General features: G+C 44.4%; 1 protein-coding gene and 1 pseudogene across 3 annotated transcripts in view; one reads left to right on the top strand and one right to left on the bottom strand.

The window, feature by feature from the left end:
* FRMPD3 (FERM and PDZ domain containing 3) overlaps positions 1-23,788 on the bottom strand; it is a 130,330-nt gene extending 106,542 nt beyond the window's left edge. The window contains exons 1-2 of one of the 3 annotated variants that reach the window (XM_036226669.1): positions 23,574-23,788; positions 22,693-23,224 (exon numbers count right to left, since the gene is read on the bottom strand). The gene's annotated coding sequence lies outside the window, so the exon portion shown is untranslated. Of the gene's footprint in view, positions 1-22,692; positions 23,225-23,573 lie in introns of those variants that run through there. The other 2 variants (XM_036226677.1, XM_036226675.1) reach the window with 2 other exon arrangements.
* LOC118608304 lies at positions 12,851-12,969 on the top strand (annotated as a pseudogene).
* Positions 23,789-24,544: the final 756 nt, after the last annotated feature.

Below are 24,544 nucleotides of genomic sequence, written 5' to 3'. Positions count from 1 at the left end.
TTCAAATGGTTATATGAACTTGACCCAAAGCCTTCTACTTCCGTAGCCAATCTCTGACCCTACCGTCTACCTCCATCACATCCCAAAATTGTGCTCAGAGCCAACCAACTATAGGTAAGAGAAAAAGGAAGGATTTGAAAGTACTACAGATCTGGGTTATGGTCCCTACTCTGCCACTTATTTTTAGCTGTGTGCCCCTGAGCAAGTCACTTCACCTCTCTGAATCTCAGTTTCTTCTTATGTAAAGTAGAAATCATTAGAGCGCCTAACCCATGTAAATCCATGTAAAGCCCTCTGCAAGAGAAGGCTCTTACACTCAGAGAAACTCTGATTGGTTTGGGAAGCAGAGTCCTGCACTGGGAGAGAACTGCTTTATTTGGGCTGAATGCCCTGAATCAGAGGTGGGTGTATAAGTAATAACAGCTATTGTTTATTGGTGCTTTACCTACATAAGCTCACAGATTCCTCACAACAACCCTGTAAGCTAGGGGCTATTTATCTCCATTTTGCAAGGGAGGAAATGGAGGCACTAAGAAATAAAGCAACTTACCCTAGATCACAAAATCAGCAAGTGATACAGCCAGGATGGCATTACAGGATTGGGAGGAGGAGGTACCCAAACTGTTTTACCAAGGGCTGGCTGGGGGCACTCCCCAAGGCCTCATACCCATTAGGCCCAACAGAACCTACAGTCCACACAGTCCTTCATTATTGTTAGCCAAGCTCACCACTCTGCGAATAGCCAAGGGCTAGCTCAGCAGAAATGACGAACCCTTCTGCTTTAGCCCCTTGTGTGAAGCCAAAATTAACAACTTTCCCAACTACAAACCTGCATTCCCCTCTCTTGCTTCTGCTACCACCAGATTCCCTGTGACTTATCCCAACTGCCTCCTGTCTCTCTAGCCACACCCACAGGGCTGGGCTTTGTGGGCAAGGGCAAGGGAGGCTGATACTTATGTACAAATGTGGGCCTGGATCAGAGGAGGGTTCCAGGATATTTGGCAACTCTAGATGTGGGTTAAACACCCCTCAGATACCATCCACCTTTTGGTTTCTCTCTTTGCTATTTTGGTATCCAATATCTTTGGCTACCACTAAGTCCAATAACTATGCTAACCTGGATTACACAGGGTATTTCAAGTTTCTATTTCTATTTCAAGTTTCTATTGATGGTAGATGGTCTTTTTACCATTTACCATCAATCCTTATCCATATGTGATAAACAGCCTCTAAAATGGCCCCAATAATCTCCACTTCTGGTTACTCACACTCTGTGTATACTCTCCCCACTGAGCTTGCACTACACCTCGTGGCTCACTTCTAAATAACAAAATATGGCAAAATTGTTGGAATATAACTTCCAAGATAAGGTTATAAAAAAACTGTGACCTCTAGAGATCTATAATAAATAATCCTTAAATTTATATGGAACCATAAAAGACCCCGAATAGCCACAGCAATCTTGAGAAAGAACAAAGTTGGAGGTATCACACTACCTGATATTAAACTATACTACAAGGCTATCATAATCAAAACAGCATGGTACTGGCATAAAAACAGATACATCAATCAATGGAACAGAATAGAGAGCCCAGAAATATATCCATGCCTATACACTCACTTAATATATGACAAAAGAGGTAAGAATATACAGTGGGATAAAGATAGTCTCTTCGATAAATGGCGTTGGGAAAATTGGACAGATACCTATAAAATAAAAAGAAACTGGACCATCTTCTTACACTGTATACAAGAATAGACTCAAAATGGATTAAAGACTTAAATGTAAGACCAGAAACCAAAAAAACTTCTAGAAGAAAACATAGGCAGGAAACTTTTTGATATTACTAACCGTAATTTCTTTTCAGATATATCTCCCTGGGCAAGGGAAACAAAAGAAAAAAGATAAACAAATGGGACTACGTTAAACTAAAAAGTTTTTGTACAGCAAAGGAAACTATCGACAAAACAAAAAGACATCCGACTCTTTGGGAAAAGATACTTGCTAATGATACATCTGATAAGAGGTTAATATTCAGAATATATAAAGAACTCATACAACTCAACAACAAAAACAACAACAACAAAAATCCAATTAAAAAATGGGCAAAAGACCTGAACAGATATTTCTCCAGAGGAAATACAGATGGCTAATAGACATAGGAAAAGATGCTCAAGGTCACTAATCATCAGAGCAATGCAAACCACAATGAGATATCATTTCACACCTGTCAGAATGGCTATCATCAATAAATCGAAGAATAATAAGTGTTGCCGAGGATGCAGAGCCCTCATACATTGTTGGTGGGACTGCAAATTGGTACATCCACTATGGAAAACAGTCTGGATGTTTCTCAAAAAATTAAAAATGGATATACCTTCTGACCCAGCCATTACACTTCTGGGTATTTATCCAAAGAAAACCAAAACAATAATTTGTAAAGACATATGCACCCCAATGTTCATGGTAGCACAATTTACAATACCAAGATATGGAAGCAACCTAAATGCCCATCAACAGACAACTGGATAAAGCAATTATGGTTCATATATACAATGGAATATTACTCAGTCATTAAAAAATGAAATCCTACCATTTTCAATGACATGGATGGACATAGAAGTTATTATGCTGAGTGAAATAAGTCAGACAGAAAGATAAATACCATACGATTTCACTTATATGCAGAATCTAAGGAACAAAAAGAAATTAATCAAAAACAGACTCACAAATAGAGTGGACAATTTGGTGATGGACAAGGGGATTAGAGGGGTTGGGAGAATGGGGTGAAGGGTTAAAGAAGTACAAATTAGTAGTTGATAGATGGTCACAGGGATGGGGAGAATGGTATAGGGAATGCAGTTAGCATTAATATATTTGCTAAGTGGAAAACCAGAGGAGAGAATGAGCAATTAGGGGGATTATTTTATAAACTATATAAATGTCTAACCAATGTACTATATACTCGAAACTAATTTAAATAAATAAATAAATTGAAAAGAAAAGACTGTGGCCTCTTCCTTGGGTTGGCCTACCCTTGGTCACATGCACATACTCACGCTCTCTCTCTCTGTCTGTCTCTCTCTGTCTCTCTCTCTGTCTCTCTCATGAATCATACTAGAGGAAGCAAGTTGCCATGTTATAAGCAGCCTCATGGGGAGGCCTACATGGCATGGCAAGGAATTGAAACTCTTAAAGCCTTCCAATGACCACACAAATGAGTTTGGTGGCAGGTCTTTCAGCCACAGTTGAGTCTTCGGATACTATAGCCTTGACCAACAGCTTGACCACAACTTCATGAAAGTCTTTGAGCCAGAAGCATCTGGCTAAGATATACCCAGATTCCTGACTCACAGAAACTGTAAGATTATAAATGTTTATTGCTTTAAATGGCTAAGTTTTGGGATCATTCGTTACACAGAAATAGATAACTAATATACCATCCTGTATTCCATTCCCTCAAAACTCTGCTTTATACCAGGTGACAATAGCCAGTTACCTAATTTTCAACATTTTTTAAATAGCTGGATAAGAGGATAGCTTAATTCAGTTTAAAATGCTTGAATCTCTGGATGACCACTAAAGAACAATGAGGATTTCAGATGCCAGTGGAAGGCATCTAAAGTAAGGGTCCACACTTATTTTACATACATTGGGTCCTGAGCTCAGGCAATGTTCATAGTTTCTTGGAAACCCAGCTGATCAAATTGTGACTAGAACAACTCAAGGTTCATGGTAGTATCCAGACTGTAACCCTTCATGCCAGTTTCTTCCTTGGATAATGGTAAAGTTTATTGAGTATTAACTAAACATCAGGCACTGTTCTAAGCAATTTACAGTGATTAACTTATTTAGTACTAAAAATAACCCCATTCTACATTGGATGAGACTGAGGCACAGAGGAGTTAAGTAACTTGCCCACGTTCAGAGTCAATAAGTGGTCAGTAAGTCAGTAGAGCTAGGATTTGCATAACCATATTCCCTTATGGGAGCTCACATTTACTGGGCAGAAAGAGGGATTCTGGTTATCAAAAGTTATCAGGAACTCTCCTTTCTTTCCTTCTGTCTTCATTTCTTTACTCAAAAACGAACAGCAGCTTCCTATTGCCTACTAGATCAAGTCCAAAGCCCTTTTCATAACCCTTACCATAATTTGAACCCCACCTACATATAATTCTCCATTCATCACATAACTTCTACTTCTGACTACAATAATCCCCTAATTTCCTCCACTCATATTCTATCTTCCTGATTTTGTCCTACCTGTAAAACTTCGTTTCTAATTGGAAACTACTATGTGTGGCATAGAAAGCGTTTTATAGTCAGATTATCTGGAGAAATCCTGAAGACCATTCCTCTTAAAGTGGTCATCTCAGATTCCGAGGAGAAGACTATGACTTCTCTACTTGAGTGGAAGTGCATCTCTCAGTTTTACCAGAGTGGGACCAATGCCACAAAGGTAGTGGTCAAAGTTCTGTTTCATGCACTTCACTCAGCTAAACCCCATCTCCTCAAAAAGCTTCCCCACTTCCTTCTGCCAGTGTGATTTCTCTGTCTGAGGCATTCGGTGTGGACTGTCCTCAGGCCTTTCAATTATCAGCTTAAATGTTACCTCTGCAGAGAAGCCTTTCCTAATTGCCCCAGTTCAAGTAGCTCCCTGTTACTCTCCATCCCAGACCCTTGTCTCTTTCCTTCCTGGAACTTTTTAATACAAGTAGCAAAGATTTATTTGTTTGCTTTTTAAACATGTGTTCCCATGAAAACATATGCTTCACAAAGGCAGAGATATTTTGTCCTGTTCACCATTTTGTCCCCAGTGCCTATGACAGGGATGGGCACGCAGGAGGTACCTATTGGATATTTGTTGATTGAATGAAAAAGACGTTTCACCTGGAAGTTCCTTTGTTTTTCTCTAGCTAGAGAACAAGTGTCCTAAAGGCAAGACCCATGTCATAGTCTTCAGTTTTCCATGGCATCTAGCATAACACTGGATGCAAGCAAATCCTGAAACCATACTTGCAGTATAAAATTGTTGGGATATCTTGTCCACGCCTCAGTTTTTTTCATTCATTTAACGACACTACTCTGGGTTGCCAGGGATGGGGAGATGCAGAGCAGGCATGGGCTCTTTCACTGCATAATGATCTAGTCTTGATCTTTCCAAAGGGGTAATCTGGGGGGGGTGAGGTGGAAGTGTGGTATTTGGCAGGTTTTCTGCAGTTTCTGGATCGTGGAGAGAGTCTTTGCAGGGGAGAAGGTACAGTGAAATCAAAAGGAAAGATGGAAAGGGCTCTCCTGACAGGCAAAGCTGAAGCTCACATATGTCATAGAAAAGGAAATCTTGGTCCTAGAGCAGGAGATGGGCAGAAAATTTTGAGGCTCCAAAGAAAATCCTGGAGGTCTCTTTTACTGTAGGCCTTAATGACCTGGTGTGAGAAAGGGAGAGGAGATGAGAGAGAGAGGGAGAGGGGGAGGGAGAGGAAGAGAGAGAAAGCCTGGCATCTTCATATCTAAAAATAGAAAGAATTTAGTGAGTAGAAAGAAAAACTCATTTCCTAACTTCAATGAAGTTAGGCAGTGGAATAAACTGCCTAGCAAGGAGCTTGAGTCACTGGCATTAGAAACATTCAAACTAGTCGAGATCAGCTCCTAGGGAGATTATCAGTACCAGAAAATCCTTCTGGGCTTTGGGCAGTATGAGAGGAGGTGGGGTTAAAATGGATGTACTGAGAAGCCTTTTGCAGGGTCAATCCTCACAGGCGACCACGTGTATGTGCACTAACAGCATACATAAGAACACTCTTATACCCTGCATGGAGGGAAATGACCAAGCTCCATCTCATCTATTTCATTGATGATAAAAGGCTATGGCACTACAGGGATTTTATCCCTTTGCCCTACTGACAAGTCACTTCTGTAATCCTGATATGCCCCTGCAAAGGTCCAGATGTCCCATAGGCATCCTTAGTCAGAAAAAGATTCAACACCTTGCACATTTATTTTCACACATATAGACATGTACATACAGCTGTTCCTCTTATCCACAGGGGATATATCCCAAGACCCCCATTGGATGCCTGAAACCACAGATAGTACCAAACTCTGTATATACTATGTTTTTTTCCTATACATAAATACATATTTACGATAAAGTTTAATTTACAAATTAGGCACAGTAAGAGATTGACAACAATAACTAATAATAGAATCATTATAACGCACTGTAATAAAAGTTATGTAAATGTGGTCTCTCTCTCAAAATATCTTATTGTACTGTATATACAGTGTAGGTATACTGGACAAAGGAATGACTCATGTCCCAGGCAGGACACAGCAGGATGGAGCAAGATTTCATCATGCTACTCAAATGGTATACAATTTAAAAGTCATGAATCGTTTACTTCTGGAATTTTCCGTTTAATATTTTGGGACTGTGATTGACCTTGAAACTATAGAAAGTAAAACATCAGATAAGAAGGGACTACTGTTTATACACATGTAGTTTGTGCACTCTCTACACCGCTATCTATCTATCTATCTATCTATCTATCTATCTATCTATCAATCATCCATGTATTTCTCCAACTTGAACCAGTTTCAACAAATACCAGCTGGAATCCTTCACCCTGCATCCTTCTGGTTCCCAGAGGGCGTCCCCTGCCTTTCTGACCCTCAACTCCTTCTAAGTGCTCTTGGCAAAAGGTAGGAGTTTTGTATGACTCCAGGTTTTCTTATGATGACATAGTAGTGCCCATTCCTGCTCTGAAGGTGCAGGGAAAATACAGACTCGCCCCAGGCCCTGCAGAAGAGGCCATGTTTTTTTCCTTTCATTTGACCCCACTCCATGCTCTCATTCCTCCCTTTGGCAGCAGCAAACTCGAAAGCCTCCTCAGTCTCACTGAAGAGAAGAGGAAAGAAATGGATCAACTAATAGAGAAATTGAAACTGTGTCAGAGGCCAATGGAGGGAATGGAGAGCAGTGGGCAGGAAATGAAAGTGGAAAGTCCCAGCTGAAAAACCAATGACCACAAATGGCCCTGCAGTGTCCTGGCCCAGCCAAAGCTGCTCTGCTTTGTTCACTGATGGCTCAGAGCTAGGAGCATGGCATCTACCAGGGCTGGCCAGTGGAAAAACTGTGAGGTAGGGGAAAGCTCGTCTCCAGCATCCTCTGTCTTGTTTTCGTCCTCATTTTAAGGTCCCTTCTCTCAAACACCCAGTACTTTCTCCCTGTCTCGGGAGTCTCGTATAGCCAATTCACAACAAGATTCACCCATCCTTGTCTCATTTCTGCATAACCTTGGGTGCATTGAGTCATTTGTGCAGCCGGATGCAAAACAGTGGGTCATGGGTGAAAGCTGAGTTCTTCAAAGCTGTTGTGAGAATGCTAATAGACTGTTTCTGAGGAAGAAAAGAGGATGGTGATCTGTGGTCAAATGCATATTGGAAACCTTAAAAAATGTTAGCAGGTTTCTCTACTGCAGGACTTCTCATAGCCTTTAATGCTAATATGCATTGTGAAGATCTAAGAGGGGTAAAAGCATTTCTCAAACTTATTTGGCCATAAAATCTTTTTTTTTCTTTTTGTAGAGCAGCTTACAGGATGAGTGTTTTATTTGATGTATTTCTCCTCTCAGATGACATAGTCGCATTTTCACAACAGTCTTCAGTACTTACACCTAAAAGAGTGACTGTGATGGTGAGAAAGTAGGTACCCTTACAGTTAGTAGAGGTGGTGACAGTTGGACTGGATTAATCAATAGGTTGTCCCATGTCACACATTATAGGCAATTGTCATTCACCAGCTGCCCTGCTCCTATCCCATATAGGCCCAAGTACCTTTAATATTTAACTTTTTTGTGCATTGTCTGGGCAACTAGAATGAAGTAAATAGAGAAGAGCCTATCTCCCCAAATATGTCTATTTCTCATGTTGGCATACTCATGTTTAAGAGCTCGTTATTCCTGAAGCATTTGACATTCGTGACTTTGTTCTCCACTGATATCACCATCCCCCCAAACTCCATCCTCTAAAGCCCCCTGGGCCTACTGCCTCAAAAAAGGCTAGCAGTAAGCTCCAGTCCCCTCTTTACAGTGCACAGAATTTAGAAAATGGGGGCACTAGAGAAAACTTGGGAGCTATGGCCAGTCACACTGCTGCTCTGCTAGCTTTCTAAGTAACATGACTAGACAAATCCCTATAAGGGACCTCCACTAGCTCCTGTTGAAAGAACTAAGATGCTCTTCAGTGTGGTGATGTGAGGGGTAGGCAGTAAGCTGCTCTTTTGAAAAAGGTGACTTAATCTTGGTAAGGGTTGGTTACCAGGGAACAAGATGTTTACATTCATCCATTAAACTGAGAGTTCTGCAAAAGTGAGAATGGTGCAATACCAAAGTGGTCATTAAAGCACTGTGTCCACTGTACTCTGCTGGTTAGAGCACCCCAGGAAGACTATTCAGTTCTGGGCAGGACCCCTAAGAAGAATCTTCACAAATTGGAGTGTTACCAAAGTAATTAAGATGCTATAAAGTCAATAGGATAAGGCCTCTTCTTGGTCTTGGACCACTGTTATCACTATTTCCAAACTGTTATCACTATTTAAAGCTATGAACCCTGGGGGAAGACATGTAGGTACGCTTAGCCAACATTTTACATACAATTTCAGGAGGTTCATAGACCTTTAAGTTAAGAAGCTCAGCTGTGGTATCATACCACAAAAGGAATAATTGAGCAAATTAGGTAGATTTAGCCAAAAAAGTCAAATAAAAGTAAAAAGACAGACAAGGAAACAAATGTGATAGCTATACTCATTATGTGCTGCATAACGACATTTCGGTCAACGATGGACTGCATTATACAACACTGGCCCCATAAGATTAGAATGGAGCTAAAAAATTCCTATTGCCTAGTGATGTAGATGTCATAATGTCATAGCACAACACATTACTCACAAATCCATCGTGATACTGGCATAAACAAACCTACTGCGCTGCTAGTCTTACAAAAATACAGCATGAACAATTATGTACAGTACATACTACTTGATAATGATAATAAATAGCTATGTTACTGGTTTACATATTTACTATATAGTATGCTTTATTGTTATTTTAGAGTATACTCTTTCTACTTACAAAAAATGCTTGCTGTAAAACAGTATGTATGCTGGTTATGCTACCAGCAGACTCATATATCTCGTGTTTGTCTCCTGATTGCATCATTTCTCTTGTGCTTGATTTAATTTCATGTTATTTTGTACAATAATATGTGGTACAGGCTTGTAGCCTTGACGCAATAGGCTATGCCACCTAGGTTTGTGTAAGTTAACACTTTGATGTTCGCACGATGACAAAATCACCTAACAACACTTTTCTCAGAACATATCCCCATCACTAAGTGGCCCATGACTATTTTAAAGGGACTGCCAAGAGGAAGAAGAAAAGAAGTTACTGAAAGGCTGTTTTCAGCTCAAAATCAAAAAATATTCTAATTAGACTTGTTCAACAATGGAATAAGCTACCCTAGGAGGCAGTGAATGTCTTACTGATGAGTTAAAATTTTGAGGGGGAGACTGAACTAAATGACCTTTAAGGACTGACCTTTCTTCCAACCTCACGTTTATTCCCACTCATGTTGTCTCTGTCACTCAGATCCTCCCTAGTTTACCACAGACCAGAGTCAAAATCTTGTCAACAACAACAAAAAAAACTCCCCAATGCAAGAGCAGATTGGAGGTGGCCCCAAGCTCCTGACCCCCTTACTCCTCCACTCCCACCTTTAGTCATGTATTTCACTAGCCTCTTACTAGGGCTCTCAAGGTTTTCTTGGTGCCTGTTAGTTAATCTGATATACTGATCTGCACTAATGAGATCATGAATGCTAATGAATTAATGCCTTACCATCCCAAGTGACATATTTGCATTTTAACAGAGGTCTTCAGGAGATAATGCCTTAACGCAAAGGAGTGATTAATGTTGAAATTTCAGCTGTCTGGCAGTCTAGTAAAAAAGATATTTTTGGAAAGGGAAACTTTTTCTACCCTTCACATCATACTATCTTCTAGAAGAGAAAAAAAAACATGTTCCTGCCCTTGAGGGGTTTATAGTTTATAAAGTTGGGTAATTACAATGGCTGACATTTACTGAGCCCCACCAAAGTGCCTGGCCCTGTGCTAAGTGCTATACAAATATTATCTTTGAATCCTCATGACAATATCCCTCTGATGTAAGTAATTTGCAGACAAAAGGGCTGGGCCTCAGAGAGGTTAAATATCTTAGTACCATATTTTTCACTGACTCTAGATGTGAGGCAATATTTTCTTAGGTTTCTCTGAGAAAAAAAATGCCTCCAACTAAACTACAATGCAGCATGGATTGTAAGAAGCATTTCAGTTTTAGAAATGTTAAAATTGTGTCTTTGAAATCACAAAATGCAGTAAGTGGTAAGCCTGGCTCCAGAGTACACACTCTGCCTAATGTTTACAGAACCCAGATAGAAACTAGCTAAGGAACACTTTCATACAACAATATAATTGCAAGCACATATTGACATTTTAATACAAAATTATTACACAAGGACTGAGAAAGTCGCACACTGAGCCTGAGGTCAATGACAGCACATATTGATTGGGCCATGAACCTTTGTGGTGGAGAAAAAAAGGGACAAGATTCAAGATACAGGATCTAGGCTGCACAGGGCCTAGGACTAAGGTGGGGGGATGATAGATAGCAAATAACCTTTTGTCATACACCCTTACATTAGGGAAGTTGCTTTTTGAGGGTATGGCGCACCAGATACTTGGCTCAAGTGAAAGGGATAATTAGGGAAAACACGAGAGAGACCTTGATGAAATGGGAAAGGGAAGGAAAGTGAACTGGCAGATGGTCTTCGAAGGCCAGAATGAAAGATTTCAATTTGATATGACGGGCAAAAGGGAGTGACTATTGATTCTTGCAAGTAAATGCCAGCATATCAGGAAACGCTCATTCTGGCCACCAGGATGAGTTTAAAGCTCTTACCTCAAAGCCACAGGCTTCCTTCAGAGGGAAAAAAACAGCACCCCACAAGGGGGTTAAGTCATCAGAGGCAGCAGAGTTCAAGGGCAATATGAACCCTGAACTCCCAGCTGTCTCTTAATGTGTAGTCCCCTCTCTCTGGTACATCTCTGGAACAGGAATTTGCAGAGCTATGGTTGGCTACCCAAGCATGCACGCTTCTTCTCATGACAATGAGAGGGACTGGTACGGATGGATGATGTATGGCTTATCTCACCTCAATCCACTAACAAGGGTTTGTTGAGTCCCTCCAATGTGTTTGTGTGTCCAGCATGACAAACGCATGGATCAAAGGGGCCGCTGAAGAATTCACTCTCTGAGGAAAAAGGTGAACATATAGGAAATCAAGGCAATATGAGACAGTGTAATCTAAAGCTAAATTGTGGTGGGAAAACGGTCTAAATTCTAAAATGGAAGAGGAAGGATTGTAAGTGACTATCTTATTTTTCTGTATTCTCAAAGTTTTCCCACTATGTATAGGTTTTACTTTAATAATCAGGAAAAAATATAATTAAAAAAGAGGGCAACCAATGAGAGCTAGAATGATCAGGAAAGGCTTCACAGAAGAGGCTGTACTTGAGCTTGTTAGAGGATGTGATGGAAGGATTTGCAGAGGTGGAGAAAAGGGGGCTATTGTAGGCTGCTGGGAAAGCAGTAAGATGAGTATACAAAGAGAGGAGCAAGCTCTGAGTGAGATATAGCAGGACAGGGAGAATAAGGTAACTAGTGGAACTTGGGGATCAGGAAGAAATAGAGTAGAAGGCAAGCCTCAGATGCCAGAGAAAAGAATTTCTATTTGATATCATAAGCAAAAGGGAGCAATAACGGGCTCTTGAACAAGCAAGTGACATAATGAAAGATGTTTTAAGGAGATTCCTTTGTCTGCGGTGTTGAAGGATCACATGGTGGGGAGGAGGCAGCATGAAGAAAGACCAGTCAGAATGCTGCTATAGTAATCCAAGTGTGAGGTAAGGAGAGTATGGGCTATGATGGCAGCAGAGAGAATGGTCAAGAAAGCAAGAACTTGTGAGTTACTTGTGACAGGTGAACTGCCAAGCCACGGTGTTGACTTATGTTGGGAGAGGAGGTGACTGATTCCAAGGCTCAGTCTATGGGCTATTGAAAGAGTGATAGTGACGCTAATAGAGACAGAGATTCGAGGAAAGGCTCAGGGCTGGGAATCGGCATGGAGGGTACGGTTGGAGAGGAAATCTTGAATTTGGTCTTAGTTGTGGCAACTTTAAAATGATGGTAAACTTCAAAGAGAAAATGTACTTAAAGGGAATAATGAAATGGAACTGGAATTCAGGTTAAAGACCAGGTGTTTTCATGTTCAGCAATCACCCAGAATTCCAAAGCAGGACAAACTGTATTTAGACTGAATATGGAAACCTCTAGAGAGGGAAGAGAAAGAAAAAAAGGGGGGGGGGCAGGGGGAAACAGACCTAACAGCCAATTCCAATTTGGACATTGCAGGTGACAGACACTAAACAATGTGGCAACAGTAGGCTGGTAGGTCTGTTTAAAAATCTCCCTTCTCTTTCTTTGTCAGTGAGTGATTTACATACATATTAGAAAGATTACAGCTTGAGTGTACATGACAAGATGAATATGGGACAACACTGGCTTTGCTAATCATATCTGTATTATTTGTGTTTTCACTGATGGTGGCAACAGGAGCAGTGCAACACACAGCACCCTCGCCATCCCTGTGAGTCCCATCCCACAACCTCAAGATCCAGACTACTGGCCATCTTAACTTAGGATGGAGGCAAATCCCATTAAAAATTAATCTGGGGTCTCCGGCCATGCCACCCTGAACAAGCCTGGTCCCGTCTGATCTCAGAAGCTAAGCAGGGTCAGGCCTGGTTACTACTTGGATGGGAGACCACCTAGGAAGACCAGGTGCTGTAGGTGTAAAAAATAAAATTAAAATAAAATAAGAGACTGTAAGCTGACAAGGTCCTTGCAGTCTGTGAGGTCAACCGAGGGTTGCCTCATCTAAAAAAAATATATTAATCTGGGTACCTCAGTTCACTCATGTGTCAACTGGAAAAACATCTTTAATTGACTTGCTTGTGTCTGGGTTAGAAGTGGGAAGACAAAGAGAAGAATTATTGAAGGGAAAAGTGTATAAATACAAGACAAAACTTTGGAGAGAAAGTAAGTGCAGAGTGCAGCAGGATTTCCAAATTAAGAGGTCTTGACACTTATCTGGTTGGTTCCTGAGCTAGTTGTTGTCACCATGCCCTTTTCTTTCCACTTTCAATGGGCTTTTCCATGTGAAGGGTTGTAAATAGGACAATTGCTGTAGTCAGCGACTTGCAATCCCTCTTCCCAATTCCCCACCTCCATAGACATCTTCCACTTGGGACATCTGCCCACTTCTTAGCCACCCTCCTTCCGACCGTCACCCCTACCTCAAACAAGCACCCAGAAGACTGACTGAAAATCAGAACAGAAATCTTCAGCAGTGAAATGCTGTAGACCATTGGTCAACAGACTATGCAGTGTGTGTGTGTGTGTGTGTGTGTGCGCACTTGTGCATGTGCACATGCGTGTGCACGTGTGCTCATCCACTAGTGCAACCATCTGTTCCTGTTTCCCAGTGGGTTTGGATCACGAGGAAAGAGAGGCCTGTTTGGGTGGTCCTGCCCCCAGAGCTGAGGTCCCTTGGTGCTTAGGAATCCACAACCTGGGCAGATTTACTCTCCACTCATTCATCTTAAGAAGGCATCATTCCGTTCCACAAGAAAAATCATTATCTGCAGTTTTCTACTCTACTCCAACTTCAGGGAGGAACACTAGGCCCAGACACCTGCCCAGGGCTGAAATTCAATGGGCTGGACAGGGAGGGAGGAGAGAGCTGGTGGGGGAAGGGAATGAGCAGGCAGAGGCCTCTACTATCACCCTCCCACCCACTTGTGGACTCCTCGCTTATTTCTCTCACGCTAGCTGCAACAACAGGACTCCAACTGGCATTAAAGTGCTATGGTAGCTCTGGCCATGCCCTGGCCCAGGTGTGACCTCCATTGGGAAGATCCCAAGTGCTGAGAGAAAGTTTTTGGGTGGATTCTACCAGGGAAGTTGAAAGGTGTCTCCTTGCTCTCAGCAGCTCTTAGATGTCTTGGGAGCTTGAAACAGCCCCTGGCTTTAGATGCTCTGTTGGGAGTCTCAGCTGTCATCTCTATACAGGATTCTACAGCCCCATTGTTCACTCCTTCAGGCCAAGACATAGAAGGCATTGAAGGGCCTGGCACAAATCTACTTTACTTGTTTCGGTAAACCGATTAACCCATTGTCTTCTTAGCACTAGTGAAATTCCGCCCTGAAGGCAAGAGACAAAGAATGTGTAAGTATTCAGGCTAAGAGGACAGAGAAGGTGAGACAAAAACAAGTCAAGACAATCTACTTGGTGGTTTAACCGCCAGGCCAATGCCTTAAGTGCCTTTTGGATTTGACCCTCCTCTCTATGCCTACTGCCAACACCCTAATTACTTCTCACTTGCATTGCTATAGTGTTTTATAAACTTGTCTCGATCCTTCTTTATTTCAGTCAAGTCTGCTTCCTATTGTGTAGCTAACCATTCTAAACACTTTGCATTAATTGTCCAGCAGCCGTCCAGGATGTTCCCAAGTCCAAACTCCTCTTGCTGATATCAAAAGCCCTCGAAATCCAGACACCCATTACCTTACCTAGCAAGCCAATTTTTCTCCACTGCACCTCCATGACCCTACACCTCTAGTCAGACCTCCTTCTCACCCTTGTTTGATCATGCCATGACCACCTCCACCTCCAGCCTTTTCCCAAACTATACCCACCCACCCTTGGAAGCCTGCTCCTTTTCTAGGCAAAAATCTCAATCTCACACAATATTCAAAATCTAACTCAAGCTCAACCTCTTCTGAGAAGCCTTCTCCCTCCATTCCAGCCCACGCTGCTGGCTTTCTCTGTGCCCTGAAACCCCACAGTGCTTACTGTTTAGAGTACATAATATAGTATATAATTGTTTCCCAACTTGTATTTTCTTAGTTGCTTCATATAAGTAAGTATTATTTTTCTGATAAATTATGACTTTGTAAAGAGCAGGCTCTTTGCTCTCCCCTTCCCACCATAACATTAGTATTGAGCTAGACCAAGGAACACTCAACAGACTCCTGTTCCTTTGCCTTTAACACCAAAATGAAGGAATAATGAGGTAAATAAGGGCCCCCTGAGAATCTTCTCTGTCTATTCTCTCTCCTTTCTCAAACGATGTTACAGTCAGTTAAGGAGCTGAAGCTGCCCAGAGAGACCTAGCCAGCCAATTGGCTGTTGGATCTCTAGTTTTCAATACACTCCCACCTCCTAAGGCTTTCCTGGTGATCAATAATGCTGCTTAAGTGATCAGTCTAAGACACAATGGGCCGCAAGGGCCAATGTTTGATTGACATGGAGAATAAATGTATGCTGGAAGAGACAGAGCAGGGAGGGAAGAACAGAAGAGAAAGCAGGAAGAAAGATGAGCTGGGGGAAGGTAAGCAGAGAGGTTTTATGAATGAGGATACATAGAATGGAGCTAAGAGTAGTTCTTAACCTGATCTAATTCAGCAGCTGAAGCAAGTTCTTATTGAGGCAACTAAATAATCTTGGGACTTTCTCAGAGCCCAATGAATATACCAGGGCTGCTGGACAATCTTTGGCCTTGGCAGAATCATTGTTGCCATGGTCCACTGAGGACCTAAGAAGATGCAGGCTCCATGTTGAATGGAGAGATGGGTGTGGGATGAAGACTTCAGGGACCTTAAAAATTGACTTGGGTTTTGGGCTATGCTCATTGGCTAAGTCTACAGAAATCCCAAGCTCTGGCATCCTTCAGTCCTCTACGCAAGACTGGTGACTCTGATATCCATGATGATGTGGGTCAATTGGCTGATCTGCAAGAGTGATATCAGCATTACCTTCTCTCTATACATTGGTGCATGTACTATCCCTCCTCCCAAGGCTCTGGGGTAGGCTATTTAATTATTTGGCAGTTAAAAAATACGGAGTACTTTTTTTATTTGTTTCTGGAGGGCCCAAGTTTCTAGCTATAACACTAATCAATTTTTTTTTTCTGGGAAAGATAGTGTTACCTGGAAAAACAGAATAGATGGCTTATTGATGCAAGAATATTTCTCTTTTAATCTAAGCATGATTCCTGCTGCTCTCATTAAAAACCCATCCTTCACATATGATGGTATTATTACTCTCCTCATCATATGGGCTCAAAGCCTCAGAATCATTTTTGACTCTTCTTCCTTCCTCATCTCACTCATCCAATTGACAGGTAAATCAGGTTTCTTCTACTTCTAAAATCCATCCATCCATCTCCTTCCTTCTATTCACATTCAGCTATTATAACATTCTCCTAGCTGGTCTTCACGCCTCTAGGATGTCCCTCTTTTAATCAATCTGCCAAAGAGGTTAAAAAAGAAAAAAGAAAAATGAGCCTGAATCTAATCAAGCCTAAAGCTAACTTCCACTCAAAAGAGATACAGGGAATAGTGGTACAAGCTAAATTACAACAAGAGGAAGTAGATAGACTAGAATGTGGGGCAGTGCACAGAACAACTAACCTGACTTCTCTAACAAGTTAAAGAGAGGGGACTGTTGAAAGAGCCTTAAGAGACATAATGGCAATGTAATGTGTGGAGCTTTTTTGGATCTCGATTCTAACAAGCCAACTGTAAAACATGTTTTGAGACAATTGAGGACATTTGATTATGGGCTGAGTAATGAATAATATAAAGGCATTATTGTTACTTTTGTTAGATGTGTTAATGATACTCTGGTATATCAGGAAATGTTCATTCTTTAAAAGATGCATAGAGAAGTTTTAGGGGTGAATGACAAGATTGATGTTTAAAATTTATTTCAAAATACTTCAGCAAAGAAAAAAAAAGAATAGATGAAGCAAATATGGCAAAGCTCTGATAATTTCTTAAAGTGGATAATGGGTACATGGGATTATTATACTGTTTTTTCTATATTTTGAGAAATGTTTATAATTAAGAACAAAAACAAGTCATCCACCATACCCCAGTCTACCTGCCTGCTTTATCTTCCACTCCTACCTCATTTCTGTATGACACAGCTGCCCTATATCTTTGCCTAAGTGATTCCCATCTGAACTTCATCCCTTCACTTACTCATTAATTCATTTGTTTGCTTAACAATTATCTATTTAGGACTTTTTATATGCTCTAGGCACTGTAAATGCAAAGATTACTGAGATGAGACTGAGGAGACAAGAGGCCTCCTTCATGCTTATGTGTTCTCCAACAACTAGCACAGCACCTTGCGCCCAATAGATGCTCGATAAACGTTTTTTGAACTGATGTGCAGGGGGAGCTGTGATAGAATCCCTGTCTAACATGAACCAACAAGTATTCAATCCAACCTAACAAATGTTTATTGAACACCTACTATGTGTAAGGCACTGTATGCTATGGGGATAAAAGAGAGATGAAAACCCCAGGCTCTTTCCTTTATTGAATTTACAATGTAGATAAGGCATACAAATATGAGAAGCTATATTTGTATATAAAGAATTAATGTTGTAAGTGATAATAATGGGTGTATCAGCAATGGGCTTACCAAATGTATTTTAGAGAAAGTAAGTGCAAGAGGAGTTCAGAGAAGACAGAGAGATCATTTCAGTTTAGATTAATCAGAGAAGACTTCGAATTTGAATGTAGGGTTAAAGGACAGGTATAATGTTATTGGATAGGAGAGGGGCATAGACAGAGAGAAGAAGGCAATCCCAGTGAGTGGAATGGCATGAACAGATGCCAAAAGAAATGTACAAAAGACATGTTTAGGAAATCCTAAAGAAGTTTGGCTGGAGTAGAGGGTCCATATAGGACTTTGTTTCTCAAGGATACCAAGTGCATCAGTGATGCTTAAAGAACTAGGTAAATGTGTATATTCCGTGACTCCAGCTCCCAGACCTACTGAAGCAGAAGTTCAGGTGGGGGGACCCAAAATCTGCATTTTAATGAGTTCCCCTAAGTGACTTTCAGACACATTAAAATTTGAGGATCCATGATGTAGATAAAGAGTAGGAAATGAAGTTGGAAGAATAAATAGTGTTAGGCAGGCCCACTCAAGGAGAACCTTGAATGCCAAGCTAAGGAGGCTGAAATTTATCCCACAGGTAATCAGATACCACCCCTCAAATATTTTGATCAGAAGTATCATGAATAAAGGATATTTAGGAATATTAATCTGGCAGGTATATGTATTATGGACTGGAAAAGGAGGCTAGTGCAGTGTAGACAAGAGGTGGTAGCAGGGGAAAAGGTGGACTAGGATAGAGTCAGAGATGGTTCTAACATTTCTAGTCTGGGAGACTAGAAGGCTTGTGTAACAGAGAGGTCTTTGAGAGATGATGAGATGAGTTTGTGAATGCTTAATATGACATGATGGCAAACTATCCAATGGGAAATGTTCAGTAAGTAGCTGGAAATATAGGACTGAAATACAGAAGAGAGGTTAAGTTTGGGCTTGAGAAGTGGGAATGACCAGTAGAGGAGTGAGAGGGGAAGCCATGACAGGGCTTCAAGTCCTTGACAACAGAGGAAATGAAAAACAAGTGGAGTCAGAGAACACCCAGATTTGAGGGGTAGCAAAACAGAAAAAAGCAGAGATCACTGGGGTGGAAGGGGACCCAAATAGTACAACCAGGCGGAGAGCTCTCCAAAAAGCTAGGGATGGTTAGCAGTGTGGCTAATGCCAAAGGGAAGCCAGGGCTCAGAAAAGTTCACTAGCTATGGCCTACATACAGAAAAACCTACTCATCTCATGTTCATCAACACAAACAGGCACACTGTCTCCTATATGTAACAGGCAGTCAGTCTCTTCCTCCCTCCCTCACTCTGCCTCCCAGCTCATTTTCTGACTTCCCAGGGGAGTAAGTGCTGATCTGCCACAGGGATGTTCATGTTCCATTGAAGGACGGTGCCTTCACAAAAGGGGGAATTGCTTGCCATGGGTGGGAAACCATACAGAACTCCACGATCCCTGCCCTCTCCTTACCAGCTCAGCTGAGTGGGAACTGGAAGGGACAGAAGATGGCTTGCTTCCCTGCTCGTACTCCCTCTCCTCCCCCTCTGCCCCAGCCCTCTGATTTCTCAGCAGAGCTGCAAGATCCAGCCCATTTTGAGAGTCCTTCATTTTGGCTGCTGATAATGCAAGATAATGTTTTTCTTTCTGAATTTATAGTAAGAAAGAAAACAGAAGTCCTTGAAAGGAGCCAGGATGGAGTTTTCTGTTGTGAATGCTAATAGATTTAAGGCTGACCCATAGCTAAAGCTAACTTGGGTGTGTCTTCCTCCCAAGGACCTTCACCCAGAATAGAGGAGGATCATCCCAGCCCCTAGAAGCCAAGCTTGTCAGCATAAGCCTCACTTCCCACACTTTGCTCTAGGTGTGTGTGTGTGTGTGTGTGTGTGTGTGTGTGTGTAATTTGTATGTGTATATATGATTTGTGTGTGTGTCTTTTATGGTTTCAGCTAGCCTAGAGGCTCCAAAAGAATAAGGATCCTTCTTCTATTGCATTGATTCTGCCCTCTCAGAGTGCCTTGTCTGGTGCTGGCCCACAGAGCCCAATCATTTCTACAGAATGGGGGTGGGTGGCTAGAGTGCTTCTGATGTCCTGCATCTACCCATGCTTCCTCCAAGTGCTGAACTGTTGATTAATGAAGTGGGGTGGTACTGGACAAATGCTTCTCCTCTGCCCAAACCACCCTGATCCCCACTGTACTCACCCTAATACCTCAGGACTGCAACTGCCTCATCTTCCACCCTACCCTGTGCCTTGCACAGCATGCTGCTGTTATCAGCAATCCCAGGGCTTTCTTGTTGCACTTTTTCAACATACTATTGATCTCAAAGGTCCTTGATGGTGGCAAAATTCCCAATCAGGCCACACAGCTCACTTCCCAAGACCCTGGGTCTGCACCACTCACCAGAGTGAGGTCCCCTGACTCATTCAAAATGGGGCCTGAAGCCTTTTAGGAGTCCCTAGTCTCCTCACCCAGATAGGCAGAAGCTCCACTCTATTGTCTGAAACCACAACACCAACAGCTTCACTAGCTTGTGTTTATAGGGGCACTTACTGGCTTCAGGCCTCTAGCCCCTGCAGTCTGGGTCAGGAAGACACTGCAGGAAGGAGCCTGGGGGCTCCCACCACCATATCCTGGCCAGCACCCTCTCTCTAGCAGCCATCGGTCCACACTTGCAAGGCAGTTGTGGTGGTAGGTGTCAGTGGGAGAGAGGGCAGGATCTCTCCACACACAGCAAGAGTGTTTCTCTCCTGCTTGGATCATATCCTCTCCCTTCTTAGTATCCTGCAGTGGCTCCCAATTGCCTCTTACTCAATTTAAACCTCTCTGTGGGACTCAAAGCCTTCCATAATTACATCCCACCTTCCCACACCCCCACTCCCACACACTAAGCTTAACTCCGAGCCAGACATAGACATTAGGCAACATCACAAAGGCTCCCGCCAGGGACCTGCCACAGGTGCCTGAAAGCCCCACCAACACAGCCACTCCTCTGCAAATGTTACCTGAGAGGTGAAAGCAGTTAACAGTTATCAGCTATTAACACTGGCCAGGCTGGGATTCTGTCATTAGATGTGACTGAGCAGGGAGCAAATCCCTGCCTAAATGGTCAAAGAGGGCAGGGGAAGGGACCCAGAGGAGCCTGGAGCAGCCGATGGGAGGGGTGCTAGGAAGGGGCTCTGATGTCGAAGCCATCTCCATCACGACTTTACCAAAGGCTACAGTCTGACTCAGGGGTCTCTACTTAAATCAGTCAAATTCACTAGCCCTCCCCCCACGCCCAAAAAAACACCTTGCTTCTCTCTCCACGCACACAACATGTGTTATTTCACCTCATGCCAAACTGCCGAGGTTGAATTGCTTCTCTCGCATGAAAAAAATAAGCCACAAAATTGGGGAGAAGCAGGCATGTCTGCTCCGGCATGGCCAAATCTTGTTGAGGTCTCCTGGGGGAAAGCTAAGAGCCTTTTGCTCAGTAGAAATAGCAAACGCTTCCTGGGAAGCCTCTCTCAGCTCCCAGGCTGAAAACTGGGTTTCCCATGCTTCTTCTGTGAGGGGCCTGAGGAGCAGGGAAGGGGAGGGAGAGGCAGATCTCCCAGCTAAGGGCACCAGTGGCAGAACTGCCACACCACCCTGGCCATTCAGGCCAAAATGTGCACCTTTTACCCCAGCCTTCCAGCAGGGAAAACTCACTGGGAGCTTCTCAGCAGAGACTCCCACTCTCTGCCCCAGAAGGGCGCCCCCAAGGGAGCCTTGGTCTTATAGCAATTTCTCCAGTGGGCAGGAGTCCAGGGACTGCCCCACCCTCCACAAGAGCTGCAGGGTGCCGAGACCCCCCTTAAGGCTCTAGGGCTCTGCAGCCAGACTAAGATGTGTGTGTGTTGTTTGAAAGGGGCAAGTCTGGCAGAATTCAGCTTACCCTGTGATCAAGAGCTCTTTGGTGGCAGCTGCAAGGGTGGGGGCACCACATGCTTCTGGTGAAAGGTGTCAAGCATTTGACCCTGCAGTGGTTTCAGTGTGTGTGTATGGGTGTGTGTGTGCGTGCGCACAGTTGGCCCAGGAGCTCAGGTTTGGTCAGGCATGACTACGAGAATTGCCAGAATGGAGTTACTAAGGGTCTTGGCTCCTGTCCACTGTAGCTTAGGTTGGGGGTTGTCTGTGTTTGCTGTGTGTGTGGAGGGGGGAGTGTGGTGGGGGTGGGGTGGGGAGTGTGGCGGGGAGGGGGGGAGCAGGTACTGAATCTGCAGTAATTTGCAGTTATCATGTAGCTTCTCAGGAATACTCTAAGATAACACACACACACACACACACACACACACTCACATACACTCTCCCAAGCTCCAAAGCACCAGGCTGGGGAGGAGAGAGACAGAGAGTGTATGCATATTTTAGCACGCTGGGGAGGGGGTGTCGCTGTTTGTGTTTGGATGACTGCTTTATTAGTATCCTAGTGGGAAGGTACGTGTGTGTGTTGTGTGTGTGTTGTGTGTGTGATCTTTGGATGGGGGTTACTGTGTAGCTGAGCGCCTGATATATGGTGCAGCTGTGTGTGTGTGTGTGTGTGTGTGTGTGTGTGTGCATGTGAATATGGCCCAGGGAACCACGCACATGCTTCAGACAGCTGTTTCTGGCAGCCCTGGGGCTTGGGCTTCTCCCGGAACCCCATCTAAGTGGCCACCTCCCATTAGCCAGGCCCTGCGTCTCGCCAGCTCTCCCAACTGTGCCCGCGGCTACGGCGCTAACACAAAGGCTCCATAATGAAGCGCTGCACTTCCCAGCACTCAGTATCTCACCCTGCAACCCCAGCGGCCAAGGCAAGCCCGCCAAACCCGCGATTCACTGAGGCATAGGCACGCACCCGGCCTCTTCCCTCACCCGCCCAAACTCCCGGCAGCCCGACGCTTGGGGCCCCTTGCCCTGGCTCGGGCTCCCGAGGGCGCCCAAGCGCCCCTCGCCCCCAAGTCGGCCTGGGGCAGCACGGTCCTGCTGCGACCCACTGTTGGCCAGACTGAGACTGCGGCCGCACCCCCCTGAAGACAACGCGCCTCTTACCTTCCTCCTCTGCCTCCTCTTCCTCTTCTTCCTCTTCCGCGGCGCGGCGCGGCGGCGGCGGCTCAGCAGTGGCAGCGGGACTAAGGCGCCGGTGTTCCGGAGCTCCGCACAGGCTTGGGGCTCAGTGGCGCCGGGCGGTGAGGCGGGCAGAGGTTAGCGGGGAGGCAGAAGCCCGCCCGAGACGCAGGGAGCTGGCGCACAGGCGGCGGGCTGCGGGCAGGCTGACAGTGGCGCGCGCGGGCTCCTCGCGCGGACTCCATGTCTGCGCCGCGGGCGGCACCATCGCCGTGGCTCGCAGGTCTCTCTCTCGCTCCAGGAGTGCGGCAGGCGGCGAGGAGACGGATGGCCGCGAGGCGGCTGGATGGCCGAGGAGGGGAAGGGAGGAGAGGCGGGGGGAGAGGGAAGGGGAGGGAAAAAATAGAGGAGCGCAGAATGAGGGGCCTTTCGGGCGCCTCCCGACCCTCAAGTGCTGGCGTCAGTTTCCCCGAATGGGAACGCGGCTTAAAGGCACAGCTCCTGGCTCGGGTCACAACTAAAAATAAGCACAAAATTGACAATTGGGGAAAGAATCTCCCAAGACACAACCCAAGCGCCCAACCACCCAGCCTGGCACTGCCTCACTTCTTGAACCTCACCGTTCTGGCTGGGCTCTGCTGAGAACTGCTGGCAGCTAAGAGGGCAAACCAATTTTCAAAGTGAAGGTTGGGAGTAGTGAACTGCAGATAAGAAGCGGCAACCGTAACGTTTTCTTAGGGACTTCATTCCCTGGCCCCTGACCTTGCCTCGGTGAGCTCCCCGTCGCCCCTCTTTGCTCGCCTTCTGCTGGGGTCGCCCTCCCCGCAGCTCCTCTCCCTGTTACCACTACTAACGTCCACACGCACCTTGAGTTTCTGCTCCGTCTCCGGCAAGCAGCGCCTCTCCCCAGCCCTGGAGTGCGAGGTGTTTCGAGCCCAGGCCCAGCCCGGGAGCCTATCTCAGGAAGGGAGCTAGCTATCTGCCAGCTGGCAGAGGTCCGCTTACAGCATGCGACTGGTGAAAAGGGAAGAAGGTTTACGCGCGCGCGCGCGTGTTAGTGTGTGTTCATCAGCAGATGGAGAGACGGTCCTGCGCGCATACACACACGCAGGCGCGCACAGACACAGACACACACAGACACACACACACACACACACACACACACACACACACACACACCCCAGAAGAGCGTAGTTAGGCACACAGCACATTGCCTGATGAATGATCACAGGATATTTTTTTTTAGAGACAGGCTGTGAATACTAAACATGTAGCAGCCTACATTCAGGAAAGATTCTTGGGCTCCCAGCTGACTCCTTTGGATAAGTTTGGGGACTAAGAAGAAAGGTCTTTCCTCCTCTTTCCCAAAGGGCAGCCTCAGTGGGGACCCAGAGGCACAGGGAAGCTGGACAGTGGGTCCGGGAGGGCCAAGGTGATGTCAGGGAAGAGAAAAGCAGAAGGAAGCGATGGAGTAGAACAGCCTCCTGTGATGCTAAATGTGTGGTGAATTTCTGAGTGCCAGAGGCACTTCGGAGAGATAGCTAACATTTGCACATTTGAGCCTCAGCAGTTCTAAGGCAAAAAGTGAACCCTCCTCAATTTCCCTGTGTGCCTGGACTCTGGAAGGAAGGCTGTTGGGAAAAGGGAACCCATTCTAGTTGAAATCTTTTCCTCACCTCCACTTCTATTTAAGCATTTGGGTAAAGCTTCAGAAGATGCTGGAGGGTTACTGGGGGGCAATTGTGGGGCCAGAGGATGATCTTGTAAGCAGCATGGAATTTCCATGATACAGAGATCCTGGTGCAGAGCTCTGTGGCTCCCCCACAGCTGGGATCAG

This window comes from Rousettus aegyptiacus, unplaced genomic scaffold (genome assembly GCF_014176215.1).
Source record: "Rousettus aegyptiacus isolate mRouAeg1 unplaced genomic scaffold, mRouAeg1.p scaffold_m13_p_9, whole genome shotgun sequence".
Lineage (NCBI taxonomy): Eukaryota > Metazoa > Chordata > Mammalia > Chiroptera > Pteropodidae > Rousettus > Rousettus aegyptiacus.
The sequence above is the reverse complement of the archived record's forward strand: the minus strand, read 5'-3'. Positions and strand labels throughout refer to the sequence as shown.